The following is a 23,464-nucleotide window of genomic DNA, read 5'->3' on the forward strand; positions in this document are numbered from 1 at the left end:
TGGAAGCCTCCATTAATCGCTTAGCCGACCTGCCCCTGCTGTCAGAGAGAATGAATCTGCGTTTTTAATTATTCCGTAATTTACGCCAGCAAGCATATTTTGCTTAAAAATAAATAAAACTACGGCGGCGTAACAAGGTAAGGTGCAATGATGAAGCCTGAGCTCCATACTGTGACTGGTGTGTACCTGTTGTGCAGATCTCCAGGGGTTTCCGCTCAGGCTCTGGGGCATCTCCTGCAGCGGGTGGAGGTTGAGGATGGCGGTAGCAACCATGTGCGCCGCATGTCGTCATGTCGTGCTGTGTAGTGCAACCAAGCTGCTGCTCTTGCTGCAGGTGCTGCTGGCGCTGCTCTCTCCTCCTCGCGCTCCTCCTCCTCCTCCACAGCTCAGGCTGCTGCTGCTGGGCCCGTAGCTGCTGGTGGTGCTGCTCCGCCGAACTGGAGCTCTTGCAGTAGCGCTTCACTGCGGGGAGACACAGGCGTGCTTTTAAACATGAGAACTATGTGGCAAGCGGATGGGACAAATCTTTACTTCAGCTCTGCGTTTCCGTCTCACAATTAAAAGCAAGTACATATAAACACACTCTAAAAATGCCGGTTATTTTGTTGGATGGTTTTTAATGGTTTTACCCAAGTCTTTGAGTCTTTTAACACTGGGTTATTTTTTCTACCTAACCCGTTGAGGTTGATCCTGTCTCGGTGAAACAGAGTGTCTTTGTAGCCAGCTATATTTAAAAAATAAAGTTATGCCACGTAGTTTCTATGGCAGCTATACCTTGTATAACAGCTTAGGAACAGGGAACTAACTCAAAGCACGTGCACATGGGAAACTTTAAACACTTGGTACAGTAACACACTAGATTAAGCATGAAATTTGACTACTAGAAACTCTAATGATTTTTGTTTTATCTTTTTATGTTTTTTTACACAAAGGTACTACTGTCTAGTGCACCGTAAGTCAACAAAGTAGTCGAATCCCATGTTTACTATTATGATGATTTTGATTATTACTGGGAGATTTTAAGCGATGGGAGGGTGTTGAGGGGGTGTCGGGATGTGGTGAAGACGGAGAGACACTCACTCCACGCCAGTTTGACAAAAGGCACAATGAGCCACAACCACCAGCTGGGCATCCAAGTGACATCTCCCACGGGCGTCCTGCTGCCATCGCTGCGCTCTCTCTCTCTTCTGCAGCCTTCCTTTCCTCTATCTTTCTCCCTCCAGTCTGGTCATTTAAAAGCATGGCCGGGATCTCACAGTCTTACGCACAGAATTGCAATTAGCAGCAGCCCTAAATCAGACTTGTGATTTGCTACTCAAACCTCATTCGCAATGCATCTGCCCCGGATCATTTCCATACATTTCCAGCACCTCAGAAATACAGTGGAGGAATATCTCGCAGGCTGTTCCTAACAGGGGTTTAGTTCCTCACCAAGCATTATAGTTTCTCAGACCTTCATGCTGTCATCGTTTGTTTCATGATAATGATTATGTATATATATAAAGGCTACAAAAAGCATTTGGATGCTTAAGACATGGACATACTGGACATAATAATATAAATATGAGAAATATTAGATCATAGATCTACATCTGTGGATTCCTCTGCTGTGTGTTATAGATAACTTCAACTTTACTTACGCTAATAATAACTAACTGCCAGGGTTATGGACTTTTATAGTTTTCTCTACTTTTTGTCGAGTTACCATTTCTTGTTTTCCTAATTTAACTTGACAGACTAAAATAACTAAAACTAAAAAAAAAAATTTAATGAAAAATTTAAAATCTGTAGACATTAAAAAACTATAAAAATGACAAAACAAATAAAAATAAATAGTTCCTGACACTAAAATAAAAATTAAATAATTAAATTACATTAAATTAAATTAACTAATAAATTAAATAAAATTAAATAAATCGTCACACACTTGGCCTTTAGCATCTGGTGTAGAAATAAAATTATATTCAATGGATTTGGTTGAAGGTCTTTCAGGGTTTTCAGACTGTTGGTCAAAAGTAACCAATTGTGGCCAGACTGTTGGTCAAAATTACAAAAATGGCTCACATAAATTTAATTGTCAAAAAATATGAAATAGTGCAACTGTTTTGAACTATAACAAGGTAATAAGAACTAATATTAGAAATTGCTCATTAATCATCAGCGAGCACCAAATCGTCATATTAGTATGATTGATTAGCTATCATAGCGCAGTGATGCTGAGGTCTCACCGTCAGTTTTGGGCAGTGAGTCTCGACTGTGGAGTTTGGGTGCAGCAGCGTGCCGTTTGCTGTAGGCGTTGGTGCTGTCATAGCTGTTGTAGTGAAGCTGGTTTTGATACTTCTCTAACTCTTTGGCCAGGTTGGATCGTGAAGGTTGAAGTGAGCGCGCGTTGTTTTTATAGCCGTGCTGTGGGATCTCCAGCTGTTTGGCCGAAGCACATGGGCCTGGAACAGATACAGCCAGCGGTTCATGGTGTATCACATGACTACATCCATACTATGCATTCTGTTTCATGAACGTGCACAGAAAATTCAAAGCAAATTGTCGTCTGGTTTTTAAGATACTCAGTTACAGTTAAGGAAAACTCCACTTTTTGGATAGGCTCGTTCTCCAACTGCCCCAGAGTTAATAAGTTGAGTTTTACTGTTTATGAATCCATTCAGCCAATCTCAGAGTCTAGCACTTTTAGCATAGCTTAGCATAGATCATTGAATCGATTAGACCAGTCAAAGCTCTTTGGTCATTTTTGAACACGATGCTACTGGTCTAATAGGATTCAATGATCTATGCTAACTATGCTAAAAGTGCTATCTCAAACAGAAGCGGCTGAATGGATTTCAAAACGGTAAATCAACCCATTAACTCCGGGGGAGTTGAAGAATGAGCCTGTTTCCAAAAAAAGTGGAGTGTTCCTTTAAGAGGCAAATTCACAGCTCGATCTGGTGCAGTGAGGAGCAGTTACCTGAGCACACGATCTGAACCCTGGTTGGATTTGCCTCCATCACATGACTGATGTTCTCTGCATGGGCTTTGCCAGTTTCTCTGCAGCCGCTATCGGACAGCCTGACAGGCTGGACGGACAGAGAGAAATATCAGAAGCACGTCTTTAAAAAGACACGAAAACATGTGACAAGTGAATTTCTCAGCATATTAGACCCATCACTGCTATGCATCTCTTATAATCCGCTTGCACTGAAACTCTACTGCCTCGCAGATCTGAGAAAAAGGCAATAGAAAACACTTTTTGTTTCAACTATGTAACTTTCGGTTGAAATTAGCCTGTGATTTGCTAAACTTTGATTGGGCACTTCAGCAAACCTAGACCCAGAAAACAAGACCCAGACTACATCAAATTAAGGTTGGTATTGTGTAACATGAACCTCTATGTTAAAACCGTGACTTAAGAGTTTGGTTGACCAACTAGCCCTTTATTTAGATTGCAAACAAAACAACTAGATATGTATTTCTCACAAGCTTCAGTGCAAGCTTCAAGCTTCAGATTTTTGCTATTATTAATAACACTTTAGTATGGTATCATAGTATGCTTAACAGCATGCCTATTATTAACATATTGGCTTTTTATTATTACTTAAAGCACATATTCTCTTTTCTGAAAAAAAATATGTCATTGGGATCCGATAAACTGAATTTTCAGCCAGTAAATAAAAGAGTAAACTGAGAGCAATGCAATGTTCCTCTAGGTAGTGCTATAATCTTAGAGACAGAAGCTGAAGGTGTGTGTGTGTGTGTGTGTGTGTGTTAGGTGACATGAAGCAAGCTGCCAGGTTTCTATTGGGTCCGTGGAAATGTAATCTCGCTCTTGCGAGTGTGGAGGTGTGTGTGTGGTTCAGGGGTCTGTGGTGGCGCGTCTGGAAGCGGGCCGTCTCCCCGGTGAGGTGTCAGTGAGGTGCTAATGGCTGACGCTCCGCTGGCAGCTGCTGAGAGCATTACTGCATCAACCATTTCATCAGCCCTCTACAAACACAAAGCCTTCTTGAAAGCCGCTCGAGCGATGCGCGTTCGATAGAACTCTATATTTCAGCGTTGCCAATCTATTCGATATATTAACACAGTCCTCGGCGTAGGCGCCGTAGCGACATCAAAGTCTTTCTTTCCAAACCGGTTTCCCAAAAGCACATCCACGTCCGGCACATTTTTGAGAAAAAGAGGCAGTCCTGCACAGTACATGTAACTGAATCAACACTGACTCACTGAACGACTCGAGCTGAGTAACAGCACGGTAGATTGAGCAGAGCTGCTTATTGCTGAATCAAACCTGTTTCATAATGAATGAACTTTAGCCATTAGTCATTCAACTAAACTTAACTGACTGGAGCTAAAAAAACATTTTCTTAGATTTTGGATTCACGTATATAAAAAAAAAGATAATAATAATTAAAAAAAAAAAAAAAAAAAAAAATATATATATATATATATATATTTCTCTTTTACATCAATGTGCAGATAAAAAAATAAAATATAATACAAATTAATAAATTCTAATTTATTTTGGTCACACTTTATATCAGGTGGCCTTAACTAATATGTACTTACACCAAAAATGAGAGAACAATGTACTTATTGTGTTCACGTTATATTGAAAAACACTTTTTGCTGCTATTGAGGTGGATCTGAGTGAGGTTAAGGACAGGTTTAGGTTTATATAATTATAAATACAATTAACATTGTCATAATTAATATTATTAATATAATCATAAATATGAATTACAAACTACATACAGGTATTTTTAAAAATATAAGTACAATGTAAAATCATGTATATACACAATAAGTACAATAATAATTATTTATTTCAATTTACTTATTACATAGTAGTTAAGGCCACCTAATATAACCTACCTAATATATTTATTTACATTTTTATAGTTTAAGCATCAGTTTATCATTAATTGGTGAAGCACCTGCAGCTGTTTCCGTATTTGGGAAACCCAGATGTAATGTGGCGGTTAATGTACTTCATGTTGTTGAAAAAGCAGAATGGAATGTTTTTCTCTTGTATATATATGTAAATGTAAATATATATTTAAATTAATTCTATACAAGACATTGCTATACAAAAGTGATGAAGGTAATTGTGATTACTTAAAAGTTATGTAAATGTAATCAAAGTACTCTGATTAGATTAACTAAAACACATTAAGATGTAAGATTACATTAGTAACTACAATTTTCATCATGTGATTTGTAATCAGAAGTACTGCAGCTTCAGTCAGGACTGAAGTAAAGGTTAGGGTTCGGATGAATTATTAATACGCCTCAGACAGTGGAGCTTACTTGTAACCTCTGCAAATTTAAGCAGCATTTTGATGTAAAAACAAATAGATAAAATTCATTTAATATTTAAGAACCTTAACTAAAAGTTCGTTCTTTCAGAAACCACCAGAAACCAAAGGTGAACCCGAAAGATTTGCTGGGGGGAAGTGAAGAAGCAGTCGGCGCTGTGATGTCTGACATGGTAAATAAAGATGTTAAGAATGAACACAGAAGCGTTTCCCTCATCCAGACGGAGAGGAACTCACCTCCTGTGAGAGTTCCTGTTGCTGTTAGACGTGACCCTGACCGTGCAGCCAGGCGTAGGAGCACTCTAGAACATTTTCATACATTGCAAGAACTTGACAGCAGGTAAGAGAAACAGGGTGGAAGATTAGGAGTTAGAGGCCCACAGTTAGTCATCTACATTGGTGAAACACTCGTCATTATCACCATACAGCTCGGAACACACACAGCAAACAGCGGCATGCACACGCGACTGACAATGAAAGAACAGTGGCATGCACATGCTCCATCACGGCGACAGACAACATTCTATTCCATTCTACTCTATTCTATTCTGTTCTGTTCTGTTTTACTCTACTATATATATATACACTACTATAAATCGTTCTATTCTTACCATAGAATAAAGGTATAGTTAGGTATATAAAAATAAAAATCAATGCATAAATAGGAACCTAGTAGAATCAATAATAGTAAAATAGTATGCGCTCAAAACCTACTTGCAGTAGTCTACTGAAAGCATATTGAAGTCTACTTTCGTAAACTAAAAGTGGGCTACAAGTACTGTATACGACTTAGCAAACTAACACTATACACACTAAACACTATATAGTACAGTGAGTTGTTCAGCTCAAGTGTCGCATACACAACGTTTAGCAACTTAGGCGAGTTAGCGCGCATGCTGATATACTGCTAGTATGCTGATTTTAGTATCACATTATATCGAAATGTACTCGAAATGAACCGAAAATGAAGTAAAATCAATTTCATGAACTTAATATTTTATAATGCTTAGCAAATAACAGTAATGGTTAACGCCTAAAGCCATACCTCACTACACCTTTACCTAAAAGCTAAAGAACTTCGACAGTTCTAGTCTAGTCTTTTGTTTGTTGTTTAATTGGATTTCCTGCTGCTGGCTTGAACAGTGATGCAAACGACGCCGTCACGAGAGCTTTGACGTGATTGCGTTCTCCTCACTAGCTGAACGTTAGCTCATGCTCCCAGTCGTCCGCCGTGACTGTCTCAGCTCCGCATTCGTCTTTCATTCGCAGTAGACACACCGTCAGCAATCAATGAAATCACCGCCAAACACTGCCTCTCTCTGATCCCAAACTCTATTATTCATCCGTACATGCCTTTGTCTCCCTGTCCACGACCGTCTAAACTCCCTGCAGACAGCAATTAGATTACAGTTCATTAGGGCGCGGAGCGGGGCAGAGAGCATGGGCCGGGCGAGCAGACCGGCGCTCTTCGCTGCTCATCTTCATCATTATCAGCTCCTTAATCCTTCACCTCATCTTCAAGCATACTCTGACATGTTCATTACGAGCTCCAGGCAGCATCCGCTACCTCCACCGACTGAGACACGTGTCTCGGCGAGTACAACAGTTTAAGGTTCGTAAGGTGACAGATTCAAGCGTAACCTTGATTCATTCGGATTTTCACATTCTCTTAACCATCGACCATTAAAGTCGTTAAAAAGTAACATTTAAAAATTCTGCCATCATTTACTCACCCTTGTATGAGTTTCTTTCTTCCTCTGAACACAAGAGAAAATATTTCGCCAGTCGGTCATTTGACGGTAGCCATTGACATCCATATTTTTCTACCATCATTATTATTATTTATCTATTTTTGTGTAGCCAGTGAGTATTGTCAACCGCGCTTATCAGAGAAGGTTTGAAATAACATGAAGGTGACTACATGATCACAGAATTTGTATTGTTTTGGTGAACTATGCCTTTAAATAATTTAATTGGTTTTGCTTACGAAATTTAAAATGCCTCAAAACCAACTTGTTCGCGGCAAATATTTAATTATTAACACACACACACGTTTATACATGGATAGCTTTGTGTCCTATAAGTGCGACCTAGTAATAATCTTAACACACAAATAACATAAAAGCGAATAATTTTTACAATTCCAAATAGCATGAGAGTTTTTTTTTGTTGTTGTTTTTCTGTCACACCATAGGATGCATTAATACTAGGATACATACATCAGCTATCCATATATTTCTAAGACACTTAATGGCACTCACGATTTTCTTTCTTCACCATCAAAGCAAAAAAATCAGGAAGCACAGAATCTCAAGAATGACGATTTGAAAAATATGCGCGCAAAGCAACTATTAAGGTTAAACAAAAGTTAGCAAACAGCAAGCAAGAACTATCACAGTAAGTGCATGATTTAATCATGCTGCAGTGCATGCTGGGAACACAAACCTTTACCATTTAAAAACCAATTAGTTTGACCACATATAGCTGAATTCTGCTGCTCAAATTCGATTTCTTAATGCAAAACATGTATTATTTGTAGTGAATGTCATTTTTTCAGTAACGCACATTTTTCATATTTATATCGTATCATTTAGCATGTTCTATTTTAGCGTCTCGTTTAAAATAAAGTTCAAATGTCTTAGTGTTTACGGACAGACCACCTCTATCATCTCGTATGTGGAAACTATTAGTAACGAAATAATTAAAACTCCAACAATACTGATTTAATGATGCAAGGCGACAAAAAATACGAACAGGATACTAAAGAAAGAAACGGCCACTAAGTCACCCTTACGACTAGCGTGTGTCGTGTGTCTGATCCACCGAAAGTGATGGCCATCTAAAGCGCCCTTGCGCGTGCCAGCTCATAAACTGTCTTGCCATCTGGACACTTTAAAGCAAATCTTTGTGTTAACTAATTCCAGTCTGTAGTCAAAGCCATCAGTTAGTTTGATTTGCCATCTGGTTATTGGTGAATAAACGCGCACGCAATTGTTGCATCACATTTTAATGAATCGCGCAAAGAGGTTCGCTCAAGGTGAATGAGAAGAAAATCTTCCCGCCTGTAACTCTTTCATCAGATTATAATTATTGCACAGTTTATTCAGCTGGATTTAATTGAGCATCTAAAACAAATGAGAAATCTAACCAGCTTATTAAACTGGCCTCCAATAAGATAGCGTCGTAATTATCAGCAGAAACAATAAAAAAAGCGCATTCACGCGTCTGATATTGCGGCGACTGCTCCTCGCTGCGAGAGCGTTTTCGTGAGCTGGAAGAGGTAGATGGGTCATTCCTGTTCGCGATGCGGCCACGTGCATACGATATATCTTCAGATCCAATTACGTTCAGGGACGACATAAATGTCATACAATCAACAGAAAAAGGAAGAGTTTAATAAGGCAAGTGTTTGAATTCGGAGTAAGCTGCATTTTAAATTTCCAATTATTGCTGAAATTGCAATGGGAGCGTGGTCAAAAAAGTTGTACAGAAGTGTGTGTGTGTGTGTGTGTGTATGTTGAGGAGGACGGCATGCAGAATGAACTGAAGAGCCGGGGCCACGTACAAACACACAGACACACAGTCGACCGATGATCGTGACCTCTTTTCATAAATGCCAGCGTGAAAAATAGTAAAGGTTTAAGGGGCGAATGCAAGCACGTGTGGCGAAAGAGCGAGTGAAGTGCTTACTTTCTGGCGGGACTCTGTCTTTATGAGGGCATCCAGACAGGCTGCGATGGTGCGGGTACAAACCCGTCACATGACCTGTGCCGTCACACCCAGGTGTTGGACACCGGCTCTCTTTTTTCCCCGACCGTGAAGACTCTGAACACACACACACACACACACACACACACACACGTATAAGCGATTAATTGCTGATCTGATTCAATTGCTTATAAACACATTTTTAAGGGCTCTAATAAAGTTTCATTCTGCCCAGGAGCTGCGAAATACCACAATGATTACAACAATACATCAAACAAACAAATATCTACAAATGTGCCACCGTTTATTTAGATTTGACCTTCCAAAAATAATAAGCCTTCCGTTTTTGATCAAATTATATTTGAGGATTGTTTCTACAGTTGTTGTTTTGCTGCTATACACCTGAAAATGATTGTAATCGTGGCGTTCTCGGGGCATGAAAGCGGAACAGCAGTATTAATAAACTCAATTCAATCATTGTAAGCGTAACACACAATTACATTAAAATATATTTACAGTAAGCTACAGTAAAATTACAGTAAAAATGTATTTTTAAGTTAAACAAAAAACTTAATGTAGAAATTACATTAGTTTTATACAGTAAAATATACAGTAAAAATATACAGTTTGAATAAATGCTGTTCTTTCAATTAATCTAAGATGGTTATAGATGCTTTTGAAATGTTCATGATTTCAAAGGATCATGATGTAAAAAATTCATCTCTGCATTATCTGAATGAACTGCATTGTACAATATGTTACAAAAGAAAACAGTTATTTTAAATTGAAATTTGAGCGGCAGTGTAGTTTGTGATCTTTTGTCCTTGTTGCGCGTTAGCATCCTGGATCCGTGTATTGACTGAAGAGGGCGTCTCCTCCAGATACCTATCCAGGACTATTGGCTGTGTTTCAAACAAAAGAGAGCACAGAGAGCGAGTGAGAATGCTACTGTTACCACTGATTAAAATTTTAAGGATGGCGTAACTTCGGTAGCGGGCATCATATGTTGCCTCCTATGTCGAAGCAAGCTCACAACAGACAGGAATAGCGATCGTCGTGAGAGACAGCGGGCTCAATTTTGGTGAGATTGAAAATAGATGGCAGAGCTACTCAAATGTTTGAAATGTGTACTTTAAGCAACAACTACTGAGTTTTGCAATTGGTAGCAAGCATACGCAGCGAATCCGACTGAATATCACGGGAAACCTGCAAAGCTACCAAGCTCGAATCTGAATTCAGTAGTCGTTTTTACACATTTAGGCGTGTGTTTTCAGGAAAAGTCATCGGAATGAGGGCGTGAGGTGTTTTAAGTTGTTGGTGGTATCTGAATTTGGCGTGTGTTTACAGTATAGCTGGCGGCGTGAACAGAGTACTGTATCTGAACATCCTATTCATAAAACTGTGTTCAAAAAACCCCAGCAAAGTCCTGCAGATCCACTGGGCGCTTTGCAAATCCGCGAGGCCGTGGCATGGGATTTATGAATGGCAGTGAAGCGACACAACTTGACTTTTAAGCTTGCTTGAAAGCGACCACGACAAATGTAGCACGTCCAGATTGCATACATGATACACATATATTGTAAGAACAGTTGAGTAGTATTTAAAAAAAGAGTACAGTATAAGTGCACATTAAATACTGTAAAGATCTTTAAGTCCCACTTTACATTAGGTGTTGTGTTTTATATTAGAACCAATTTATATTAGAACCATGATGTTCTTAAATGTTCTTACATTTAAATTAATAATTTCATACAATGCACCATGCACATAAATGCTTTTACATATTAAAGCGCCTGCATGTAATTACATCTATAATAACTGACACACCCATGCATCTTAAAGGAACATGCCACTTTTTTTAAAAATAGACACATTTTCAAACTCCTGATGGTAGCACTTTTAGCTGCAGCTTAGCATAGCTCATTGAATCGGATTAGACCGTTAGCATCACGCTCAAAAGCGACTAAAGAGTTTTGATATTTTCCTATTGAAAACTTGACTGTTCTATAGTTGCATCATGTACAAAGACAAGCGGAAAATAAAAAATTCGAAAACTTTTTTCAAAAACACCACCAAGCCTTTCCCTGACCTTAAAGTATCCCGTATCCCACCTCAATAGTAGCACAAGTGTTTTGCAATTGATGTAAGCATTTAAAGCCATCTAAAATAAAGCAGGATTTCTTTTTCACAAGGCTATGTTTTAATACTGTTAATGTAAGAGAGACATGTTCTTGACAGGTGCTGTGAGATTCACCTTTGGGCATGGCTTCTTTAAAATTCTAACCGTCTAATAAAGCCTGAATCCTCGGACTACTTACGCAGTCATTTCAAAACAAATGAGAGGGAGAGAGAACAGTCGAGCGACCAGCGGAATACATATTAGAAAGTGCTGGATATTGATTGTGGCTCCGGACAAGCCATGCTTTGCATAGCAAATGGCCCCCATTACCATAGCGTCTGTGGATAATTAATGTGCAGTCAGTGGTCCTGTCGTTTGTTATCGGTCATACTGATACTGTTCAATTTCCATCTCCGCCTCGTGCCTTCTTTAAGGAAGAGCTCCTTCCATAACTGTCAGGCCTCCACACTTTTATAAATCATAATGCCCCTGGTAAAGCGGCGTCTGCTGCTATCTCTGCGCAGCGAGATGTTATCGCGGCGTAATGGCCAAGCGTCTCTCATTATTCTGCCATTAGAGAGAGTGTGTATCCATCGCCTGCAGCTGGCCAAACGTCCTTTCAAGCATGCTGTCAGCCTTTCCTCATCTGGAGAACGGCAGATGAAGGTTCTCATGGGGTTTTCAGGGTTTGTTCCCCCAAAAATGACACTTTAGACATCATTTTACCGCTCTCGGTCTCGAAAGTATTTTTGAAGGTCTTGGTATCCACCGCATGCGTACTCTTTACTCAGAATAAGACTGCTTTTTCAACTACAGAGATGTCTGATTTATTTGTTAACATCCTTACTGTGACTGGATGTAAAAGTTCCCAGTTTAAATGAAATCAGTATCTTGATTTTGGTTTAATTTGTTGCTGTAGTACAAAGGTGCAAAGGAGTTATTTAACTTTGAAATGTACGTCCTGTGTCGGTATGGCTGTGGTTGCCTGATCACACATTCAACCTGACATAAAAAGCCTCAGCATCCATCTTAAAACTCTATGACCAGGCGCAGATAAATCAGCTTACAGTGTTAAACCAGTCGCCTTCCATTGTCAAATGTATTTGTTCCTGGTGTGTGTGTCAATCTGGCAGCCCGTGTGAGCACTGAATCTGAGAGGAGAGAGAAACAACTCTCTCCAGTATTCTGAAGTTGTCCTGTAATACCCGTTTCAACCACTAGCTGTCAATGTTATATCCTGCACCCTTAAACGGGACTGCGTCGCATACGGCACCAAAATGAATGCAAATTCCCACTAAATTCAAGATGTGATTGCAAAAAAGTACTTTTATTTTGCGATTTATATTATATTATTAAGAATATCAAAAAAGCAAGATATCTGTTATCTGTTAGTTAATATTAAGTGACTTATCAGACAGATTGTTCCAAACAAACACATAATAAATGATTCTGTGATTCATCGATTTATTTTGGTTTCACATGCTCTTATTGTAAAACGTCAAAATTTCGTCGAATGAGGATGCTTCAGTTAATTTCGGCTCACTTGTTTTAAATTTCTTTGCTTATAGAAACTAAAGGAAAATGCACCTCTGCAATGATTTGTTATTTTATCAAGATGTTTCTCAGGCAGCAAATGTAGATCTATCGGCTTAATTAGAGAAGAGCCTCGGTCTCGATCTCAACCTTCAAAGTTGTAGTCTGGTCTCGGCCTCAGACTTGGTCTTGACTTCAGCAGTCTTAACTACAAACCTTCATACAGTATAGCGTCCATCACCGCCATCATTTTTGGCCCAGCAAAGTTATTTTAATAATAATCATGATATATGTCTGGCTCCTCTGTCCTGGGGAAATAGAAATAAAGCAGGAATTGCATTGAATACGCAGCACTGACTAATTTCTCTGTTTCTTCAGTGCCACGGCTATATTTCCAAGCAGAGCTCCTCTCAGGGTTTATAAATAGGCAGCGTGAGCACAGACTGTGTCCCTGGGATGAGATTTGCTGTTCTCCGGCCGTGCAGATCGCCATTACTTATGCCTGACAAGCTTAGCCTGTGATGTGGCCGGGCCGGCCTGTTTGAACAACATTAAGTCACTGCTGTTTGCACTGCAGGCACGGAGATGTTTGAGAAAGCTTGTCCCGGGGTCAGTAGCGGGATCCCCTCTCAGAGAAAAGACGCAGAAGAGCACTGAACCTATCCACTTCAGCTGACCTATCTGCTCTGGGACGTTAGAGGAGTGGCGCGATATCATTTTATTATTAAAGGAGCAGAACGCCCCAAACACGAATTCATACTCAATCTCAAAAGGCTGAAATTTAGCGTGTTACAAACCGAAATGGTACTATTCTCTTAAATATCGTTTGGATGCGCGTGGCTTATTTTATTTATTGATATTCGAGGTGTTCGTGAGACAAACCGTTGACAAAAAGATCAACAGCCTTACTCTTCAAGACGAATAGTGAAGAAAAGCTAAGCAAACATTAGAGGAATAAGCAATGTTTTTATGAAATCAAATATTGTATAGATGATGTAAATCAAATATTCATTGCACAGTACAGACAATTCATAAATATGTGATATATATTGCTTCTGATCAAGTTTTGGAGTGTATAGGGAAAGTAATCATTTTAATTCTTTTAATTCTAATTCACAGAACTTGCTTTAGTAGTGCACCAAACTATTATTTTTATTGTTGGATACTTTATGCAAATCTTGTCTTTTTCATGGGTTTGGGGCAAGAGCAAATACAAAATACAGATATATTGTATGTTGAATATCTTTACGTTTTAGAAAGAATACCGAGCTATACATTTTTAGTCTTAATAAAGCAGAAGAGTGAAGGCAAGATGCCCCCAAACTCTTAAGCCGAATAAATTCAAGAGCTGGATGTGTGTTACCTTTAAGGTAGTAGGGCTTCTTTAGGCCATCGTGGTGCAGACGTGCCTTCCGCTCCTCCGCATAGCTGTGCCTCAAACCATCCTCATGCAAGTGCAGTCTATCTCTCCTGACTGCTTCTGAAGCCATTTTTCCATAAAGCTTTGGTCCGCTCCGTTTCCAGCGCTATGGCCTTCTCCAGCAGCGACAGGTTGCCTTTGGTCATGTCGAAAACGTCCTCTGAGCGGTCCGACGTGACGGAGGTGGTGTCTTCGTCGCAGTCCTGGAAGCCCTTGTGCTCTGCGGCGCAGCTGGAGAAAGTCTTGGAGCGTGGGCTGAGCTGCTCCTCAAGCTTCATCAGGTTGACCATGTCAGAGTAGTTCCTCTCGAGGATGCGGGACTCCTCAGGACTCTGATGCTGCTGCTGCTGCTGCTGCTGGGCCTCTTGATAAAGCTGATGAATCTCCTGGTAGAGATGCATTTAATTAACTAAAAATTAGGTTTAATATTCTTTTTACCAATTAATACTGCTGTGTCTGTGTCTGTAAGTTTATGCATTATATGTGTGTGTACTGTGTACATTTATTTTGCATATAAATGCAAACACATGCATGTATATATTTAGTAAATGCATTTTGATATAACTTATATGAATATAAATATAAATACATATAAGAAAATATTTTCAAAATATATTCAAAATAAGTATACACAAAATACACAATCATATATTACGTGAAGTAAAATGGTAACATTTCATTTTAGGAGTCTCTAAACTAGTTGCTTATTAGCATGCACACTACTAGACAACTAGTCATTTAATAATAGTAATTAAGCACATATTAATGCTTTATTCTTCATCACCTACTTCATCCCTAATCCTACACAGTACCTAAACTTTACATCTACAGCTAACTATTCATAAGCAGAAAATTGTTTATAGTGAGTGTTTCCTATTCTAAACTGTTACCAAAAACATTTATTTTAGATGCACTTTACAGTATTCATCCTATGACAGCGCTAATAAAAGCAATTTGTTTAATCTGTTAAGTATTTACAGCCCACATATACGGCAGCTAAATTCATATTCTATAACCAACCTAGCAGTGCATTCCATTTGCACTCAGAAGTCAGAAAGTCAATTCTCAACTTTTTTACTGGGACACCTCCTCAAATTAGATGAAGTCCAGCAAACCTGGAATCCAACATTGCGGCTCAGACCAGCAACACAAGTTTTTATTGTCTTTCTTTGGACATAAGTCCATCCAAAATCCATCTTTTATGTGTTATGTGTTCACAAAACGGCTATCAACTGCATTCGCTCATCTTGGTTTTATGACTTGTGTACTGGTCATTCCCAACTCCAATATCCAAATTACAAGTTAAAAATGAAGGTATTGGCAACCGCATTTACAAAAACTCCATTTTTTTTATACAGAACCAAACTAGTTGACAACTTGTTGATACTGATGTATTTAAACATGCATCAGAGATGTGCTTCTGTTCTGTGCAGAAGAAAAGCGTAGAATAAGGTATGAGTCTTGACTCATTTGTGTTGCCAGATCAAAAGAAGAAGAAGAAGAAGAACAACAACAACAACAAAACCCAAATCTAATAAATGCTTTATATTGGAAATAAACATGCAATTCATGCCTGTCTGCTTTAACAACTCCATAAACTAGATCACTATATGACCCAAGGCCAAAGACATTGGATTTAGACAAGTGGACATGGCAACACTGAAAGAAAGCGCTCTGCTGAGCAGCCTTCCAAATGTAAATAAAACACAATATAATATTAATTTGGTCAAGTATAGCAAACACCAAACATGCAAGAATATGCCAGAATATTGTTGGGGTTACCGCAGTGTCAATCAAGTTCTGTTCTGTACACAATACTTTACTTGTCTGCATATTTTGCATACAGGACTTTCTCACAGTCGCGCTCACTCTCCAAAATAAACCTTAAAAAGGTTAAATGCTGTATTTTGTGAAAAAAAAAAAAAAAAAAAAATCATAAGCCGCAGCTAACCACTTCATGAACTCCATACAGTGGCTCACTTTACAGTAAACAATAAGCCTAAAGATGCTTATAAAAAGGGGGACATGGCAACTCTACAAGAGTCGGCACAATCGAAACCGTAACACAATGCTATTTGCGCATATAAGAAAAACTCATTGTGGTAAAATTAGTTTCAAGTAGTTGGAACATCTGAATATATATATAAACATCACTTGGATGATACATAAAGGACATTTTTAGAACTTATAAGCGTTCTATTAATGTAACTGGCAGAAACGCTTATTCACAACTTTGAGAGAACTTTGCCAGAACGTCCCCAAAGGTCTGAGAACATTCCCAGTTATCTGGGTTAATGTGAATAATTCAAATCCCTACCTGCTGGTTACTGATGAGCCGCTCGGCTGGTTTGGTCTCGCTTAGCTTGCGTGCCAAGTCAAAGCACTGGTTGCGAAGACACTCCAAACTGCTCAGACAAACTTCCTCGTCACTTTTCTCTGCCATCTGACCATTAGCGGTGGGTTTACCACAGTTACTGCTGAGTCCATTACCCATGGATCCGTTTCCGTTCAGATCGCAGTCCGTGTTCTCGCTCCGTCATCATGAAAGCGGCTTTCCGTGGAGGTTTTCTGAGAGCGTGACTCCGTGACCCTGCGCCAGGAGCTTTAAAGAGTCCACAGTCTCTCTTACCACATCACTGTTCACATCTAGACTCAGCTCACCTTTCCTTGAGCCCTCCTCATCCTCATCTTCTTCATCTTCGTCCTCGTCTTCTTCGTCCTCGTCCTCCTCCTCTTCCTCCTCTTCCGCACTGTTTGAGGAGTTGCTGTTCATCTCGGACTCGGTCATGGCCCGGTGGCGGCGTCCTCTGCGATCTTGCCCAGGTTAAGCAAGGATTTAGCCACCAGTTAAATCGTAGTTATCGTACTCATCATCGTTGTTGTTGTTGTCCTTCTCCATGGAAGGGCTTGTTCTGCTGGGACTGCAATTCGTATGGTCACTCTCTGCGAAAGACAAACAAACATAGCTATACCAGCTGTAGCAGCTCAGCAGATAACTCTTGGTTTAACTGCGTTCTCCAAAACGAAGTTTCATTCTATACCCAACCACTTGTTTGACTCTGAGATATGCTTGTAAAACGGCCATGAGCACCTCAAGGCTCAGATACAGTCATGGGCAAAAATATTGGCACCCTTGGAAAATATGCTCAAAGAAGGCTGTGAAGATTAATCTCCATTGACAATCCTTTTGATCTTTTATTTCATTAAAAGACTTCCATTAGATAATAAGAATTTAAAATGGGGGGAAATATCATTGTGAAAGAAATGTTTTTCTCAAATACACGTTGGACACAATTATTGGCACCCCTACATATTCTAATAATAATTCATGTGAAATGTAATGAGACAACATTTTGCCATTTACATTATTCTGTATTTGTGTTAAGTCCTTATTATTTGACTATTGTAATGAGATAAAGTTGAATGTCTATGTCACATGACTCTAACCTAGATGCCATTTTAAGGCACAAAACTAAGTATAAAAAAGCTTTTACACTAATCAAACAAACTTAAATTAACTTGAGTAATCTGATTTTAAACAGATTTTAATTCACGTTTACTTTGCAATAATAAAAAGTCAAACCTTATCATCAAAGTTTTTTGAGTGCATTTCAAACTCATTATTTGAACAGAGTTGAATTAACATTAAACTGAAACTATTGTCTTCTGAAGAACTGATTTACAGTTTTATTTGTTTTATAATTGATTAACTGTGCAACATCGGCACTGTTAATAAACCAAACTGAATCGAGCCCGAAATACATTTTGTCGAATAATGAAACTGTTCTCAAGAGCTGCTTTGCCACCAAAAGTTAATTTCATTCAACTGATATGTTTTTTTCCCGCAGATTCAAAAGTGTCAATATAAAAAAATACGTATTGATTCCATCTCATTACTTTCACAGCATTTAAGTGTGCTTATGTCATTAGCTTAGCTTCATGCTAACAATACAATGTTACTGAAGTGCAAACTGCAGGGCATTATTACCTGTTAATGATGCCGTGCCTGTGAAGAAACGAAATCAGTTACTTATAAGGTTCTAATTCAATTAACACGCTGTCGACAACTGCTCAGGCAGTCAGCTCACTAGGTTTTGAGACAAAGCCAATATCTTAGGTAAGAAAACACAGCAAAGAAAACAGGGTTAATGCCAATACATGTGGGAGTTTGATTGTTAATTAGACTAGAAGGCTCTGTCAGGTCTGATTGCAGAGCGTTGTCCTGCCATGTGCGGCTGGCTGAGCTGTCTGAAGTGGACGAGACATGTCTGAGACACATCTCACGCCTACTCCCTGATTTAGCAGACATTCACAGACCACCAGAATCGACCCACTGAATACTGAAAAAAATGGGTAGGCATTAATGCGGTCCCGTAATTCAGACAACATGGATGCTTCAATGGCTGGCGTACTACATATATCATTTTACTTTTACATAATTTCCTCATTATCTTCAGCTGGGATGTTCCCATGACAACGCACACAGCACGGTGTGCATCCATGAATACTGCATAAAAAAATACACATTTTTGTATACATAATATTTGTATTTCACATATATGGTTTAGTTTTATTCTTTCTGTTGCAATTATTAATTAAAATATTATTATTAATTAATAAAAATAAAATCTTGAATATATGCAAATGTTTATAGTAAATAGCAATAAAGGTTTTGTTTTAACCCTTATCATTCCTAAGGTCTGGGATTTATATCTCAGGAGGTACATTGGATTTCTAAAGGGTTGAGAACCAATTTTCAGATTAAAAAATAGAAAAATACACTGTAAAAAAAATTCCATAAAATTTACGGTAAAAAAACAACTGAATTTCACCGTAAAAAATACGGTAATTTATTAAATTTACTGTTAAATACCGTAATTTTATTATATGATATAATGTGAACATACAAAACTATTAAAGTTCTGAAATCTGTTTTGTATCTTTGAAATACATTGATAATCAACAAATACCGAACCCAAGCCCATCACAAGCAGCTTTAATAATAATTTATACAGAAGGTGCCCAGTGTCATTTACACAAACACTAAACTCACTAGACTCATTGAACTGAAATATGCAACAAACATTCATTTAACAATATTAAGTCTAACATACAACCCTATTGAACATAACTGATCAGAAAAAAGAAACATAGTAAAAATAATAACAAGCGAACATCAAATTCAAACAAAATTTGAAATGCAATGCAGTGAATGTCAGTTTACAACTTTTCCCCTATAAATTTTACAGGAATGTACCATTAACCATTTAACAGATTTTTACTGTAACATTTTCAGTTTTTTACAGTTAAAATGACCGTCGTTCTTTACAGTGTGTATATTTAACTAAACGAGTTTCCTTAAAGGTTTGTGACTTTTACCAGCGGACTGTTGGTGATATCTGTCCTTCAGGCGCTGCACTCCGCAGCTCACCTTCAGTGTGTCGATGAACCGAGCACCTCTGTTTTGAGATGGCTGTTTTTAGCCTGATACTGAGACCGAACTGAAGGTCACAGCAAAATCGTCCAACCGCACCTCAAATTACGGTGACCTTCTTCCAAATATGCCTAACTGCCAAATTACCTCCTCTACCCCTCTGGAGGATGAAATGCTCACTTCACGTTCAGCTCTGGTTTTGTTTCTAAACCCAAAAATAAAACATTCTGGTGCCAGATTAACCTTTTGAAGCCTACTATGCTAATTTCTAAGGTGTAAATGATTAACATGATCAAAACTTAACTGTTAATCCTGTTGTATACTACATTTGTTCTGTCATAGTTTACACTTTTTATCAAGTAAAAGGCCTTACAGTATAATTGTACATACATCCAATTCAGCTCATGCTTCAGGTGTCTGAATTTTACTGTCAAATATTGTTATTTTGATATTTATATCCATCCAACCCTACATAGGAATAATATTTTGTACTGACAAATGCTTAGTTAGTATAGTTTTACTTGAGAGTCTAGTAATTAATCCATTATTTTATGTTTGCTCATGACTTAGTATAACTACTCACTGACTCCCAGAGTGCATTGCGGCAGTGAAGCAGTTGCTTAGTTTTACAGTTGCTGTTTTTATTTGCCAATTTTATTCGCTTTATTTGCCTTTGTCAATAACTGCACAACAAAAAGAGCAAATAAAATGGTTATTGCTGCAATTAATAAAAACGAATGAAATTGAATTGTTAGCATTATTGTGATTCACGTGCTGAATGTTGAAGTCTGCGTGTGACTCGGGCGTACGACCTCAATTATTTAAGGATTATATTAATCCACTTAGCTTTTCAAGGTGTTTATGAAAAACACTGGACTTGTGAAAGGTGGTTAAACACACACACACACACACACACACTCTACAAAAACCCACAAATTATTTAATTATGATATAAGTCACTTTCTAAAAGTAACCTATTTATTACTTGTCTCCCTTTGAAATCTGATTTTATGTTGCATCACTGTAGAAAATGAAAAAAAGTTCCAAGTGCCCAAGCAAATAGAAAGCTAATAACTATAATGGTGAGTTTTTTAAAAAAATGGAAACGCAACATCATTTTAAAAGCTTATGTGATGTTCTCTCAAATTTTTAATTTGTCTTGAAAATTCAACATTCAAGATGACTTTGGGAAACAAGTGAATGCAACATATTGTGCAACAACATTAGTGCATTGCTGCCTCTCACTGCTTTATTGATGTCATAGCTGTAACTTAGAAAAACCTAGTAAGCAGAACAACTAACTATATCTAAGTAAGGTAAACTATTGGATTGTACAGTGCGGTATAAACACTGATTCATTTAAATGTTGACTTTTTTATATAAAAATCAAAATATGCATCAAAATGTTTTTGTTTAGGGGTTTTTTTGCTCGGTTTGGGCTTCTGAATTAAGTTGAGTTGGTCCTTGATCTCCATATTTTCACTATATCGTACTTTTAGCATATTTAACTTATTCAATATTCAATGAGTTTTACTGGTTCAAATGAATGTATTTAAGATAGATTCAGTAGTACTAAATATCATTTGTAATATTCAGTTAATTTAGATATTTTATCAGTGTATAAGAGCCAATAATGCATAATAAATCAAAATTCGAAAGACTCTCACCTATTTCTTGAATTTGTTCCTCATCCTCTTGCTCATCTTCCTCCACCTCATCCTCCTCTTCATCATCCTCCCCCTCTCTTTCTACATCTTCTTCCTCTTCCTCCTCCTCCACCACTTCCTCCTCTTCCTGCTCCACCTCTTCCTCTTCTCCATTAATCACTTCCACCTCTTCCTGTTCATATTGGTCCTCGTTGTCAGTGTATTCCTCCTCCGGTTCCTCTTCATCTTCCTTTTCCTCATCGTCATCTTCTTCTTCCTCCTCCTCCTCCTCCACCTCCTCCTCTTCCTCCTCCTCCTCTTTTTCATCCATCTCCTCCTGTATTTTGTGCGTTTTGTAGCATATCTCCATCGACGGCTTCTCTACGACCGTTAGAAAGACCTTCCTCTTGGGCGAGGGCTCCAGGGCATGACTCTCCAGAGGTTTTCTCTTCTTGGCGACGGGACAGCCATACACACTGGACATGGAGAGATAAGAAAAAGGCAATTAACAAGCTGGCTTGCGATTTGCTGGGCTTTAGTACAGTTCGTTGCTCTCCAGACCAGGCTTCATCATCTACTCCGCACAGGCTGAAGGATTTCTGAAGTGGGACAAATACAGCAGGCTGCATGCCAAATCATTTATGGGTTGCACAAGTGGAACAATCAATAGACCTTTCGTCAGGGTAGGCGCCATACTTAATTTGCAGTGAATGACAAGGCGACCATGAGACATTCATTCAAAGCACCCATATTATGCTCAGTTCAAACATTTTTTTAATTCAAAGCTAAAAACGACCTCATCCTGCAACATTGTTTTTCATCTCCTGATTTAAATGCTCTGTTTTAGTTTAAATTCCACTTTTCCAGTCTGCTCTGATTGGTTGACCGGTCCAGTCTGTTGAGCGTGTTGGAAATGGAAATCCAGTTTCAGTTCTTAGGCTTGATGGGATGCTGTAAAAATTGTTATATGTTATAGTGTTGTTACGTGTAATGGAATTACATAATTGAATTACAAAATAAATATCATTGTAATCTGTTACATTTAGGACAGACTGGAAAGGCATCGATGTTTCAGGAGTTTCAGGAGAATGTTTATTTAATAATTGCTTTATTGTCATTACTATTTTTATTATTATTTTGTACGTTAACTTCTTCTAAGGCATTGTTAGAGGCCAGTGTCTCCAGTGTCTTAAAATGCAATAGTTTGATTATGATATCTTATCTATATCTTATGGTTTTAAATCTATTTTTAAACCTCAGAATGATCGCAAAGTAAAAATAGGTGCTAAAGTCTGATTTTGTGGTGGCTGGGCTTTAAAATTACATTTGCATAATCTTAACTCAAGTGAATTGATAAAAGATTCAGAAAGTCTGATGGTAATCAGTGTTGAGTAATACTGTACGGTTAACCCTGCCTGCATGAAATAACCCAAAAGTAATCAAATACAAGAAGTTACATTTAACCTGTAACCTATTACATTCCCAAGGTAACATTCCCAAAGATAGAGCGTCATCAGTATTAATAGTCCATGCATTTTTATTTTGTCGTCACTTGCTAAAGTGTGTAAACGTGCAAATGTGTAAGATGGTAAAGTCACAAAAAAATGGCAGAACTACAAACAAATTAAATAAATATGATATCTATTAGGTAGCAATAAGGTCGCATAATGCATAATAAAACAGTCAAATAATACTGGATGATAATGCAGTATTTGGACGATAATGCAATAGTTTGTGTCCTGTCCTGTTAGGATTGCATTGTCCATTAAATCACAATGTCCTGGTAAGTTCAGCAGTCCTGTACACACACACACACACACAACACCTTGCACCTGTGAGATTAAGAGGTGATTAATTGTATTTTATACCTTCGGCAAATATATATTTTATAGATCCACCCAGCAGCACGGGCAGGTGATTTTATCATCCAATAATCAGTGTATTGATCCAATGTTCAGACCGGCAGACATGAGTTCCTTTCATTTGAGCCAGCGAGAGTGAGAAACAACCCACCGCCTTTAAAGGAACACTTCTCCCAAAAATTAAAAATATTGTTCCAAACCTGTATGATTTCCTTTCTTGTGCTGAAAACAACAGAAGATATTTTGAAGAATGAGTTTTAAAGAAATCATACAAACATTTGAAAAAACTTGAAGTGGAGGATTTTTTCCAATAAACAGCACAAACCATTATAGATTAACATACAAATGAAGATGTAGCCCATATGCAAACCAGTATATATTTGTGCTTTCCATTCAATAATGTTTTCTTTAATATTTGTGTTAATTAATGGGATTTTAC

General features: G+C 38.1%; 1 pseudogene; it reads right to left on the bottom strand.

The window, feature by feature from the left end:
* Positions 1-23,464, bottom strand: part of LOC122362011 — a 53,831-nt pseudogene that overhangs the window by 13,356 nt on the left and 17,011 nt on the right.

This window comes from Puntigrus tetrazona, chromosome 17, assembly GCF_018831695.1.
Source record: "Puntigrus tetrazona isolate hp1 chromosome 17, ASM1883169v1, whole genome shotgun sequence".
NCBI lineage: Eukaryota > Metazoa > Chordata > Actinopteri > Cypriniformes > Cyprinidae > Puntigrus > Puntigrus tetrazona.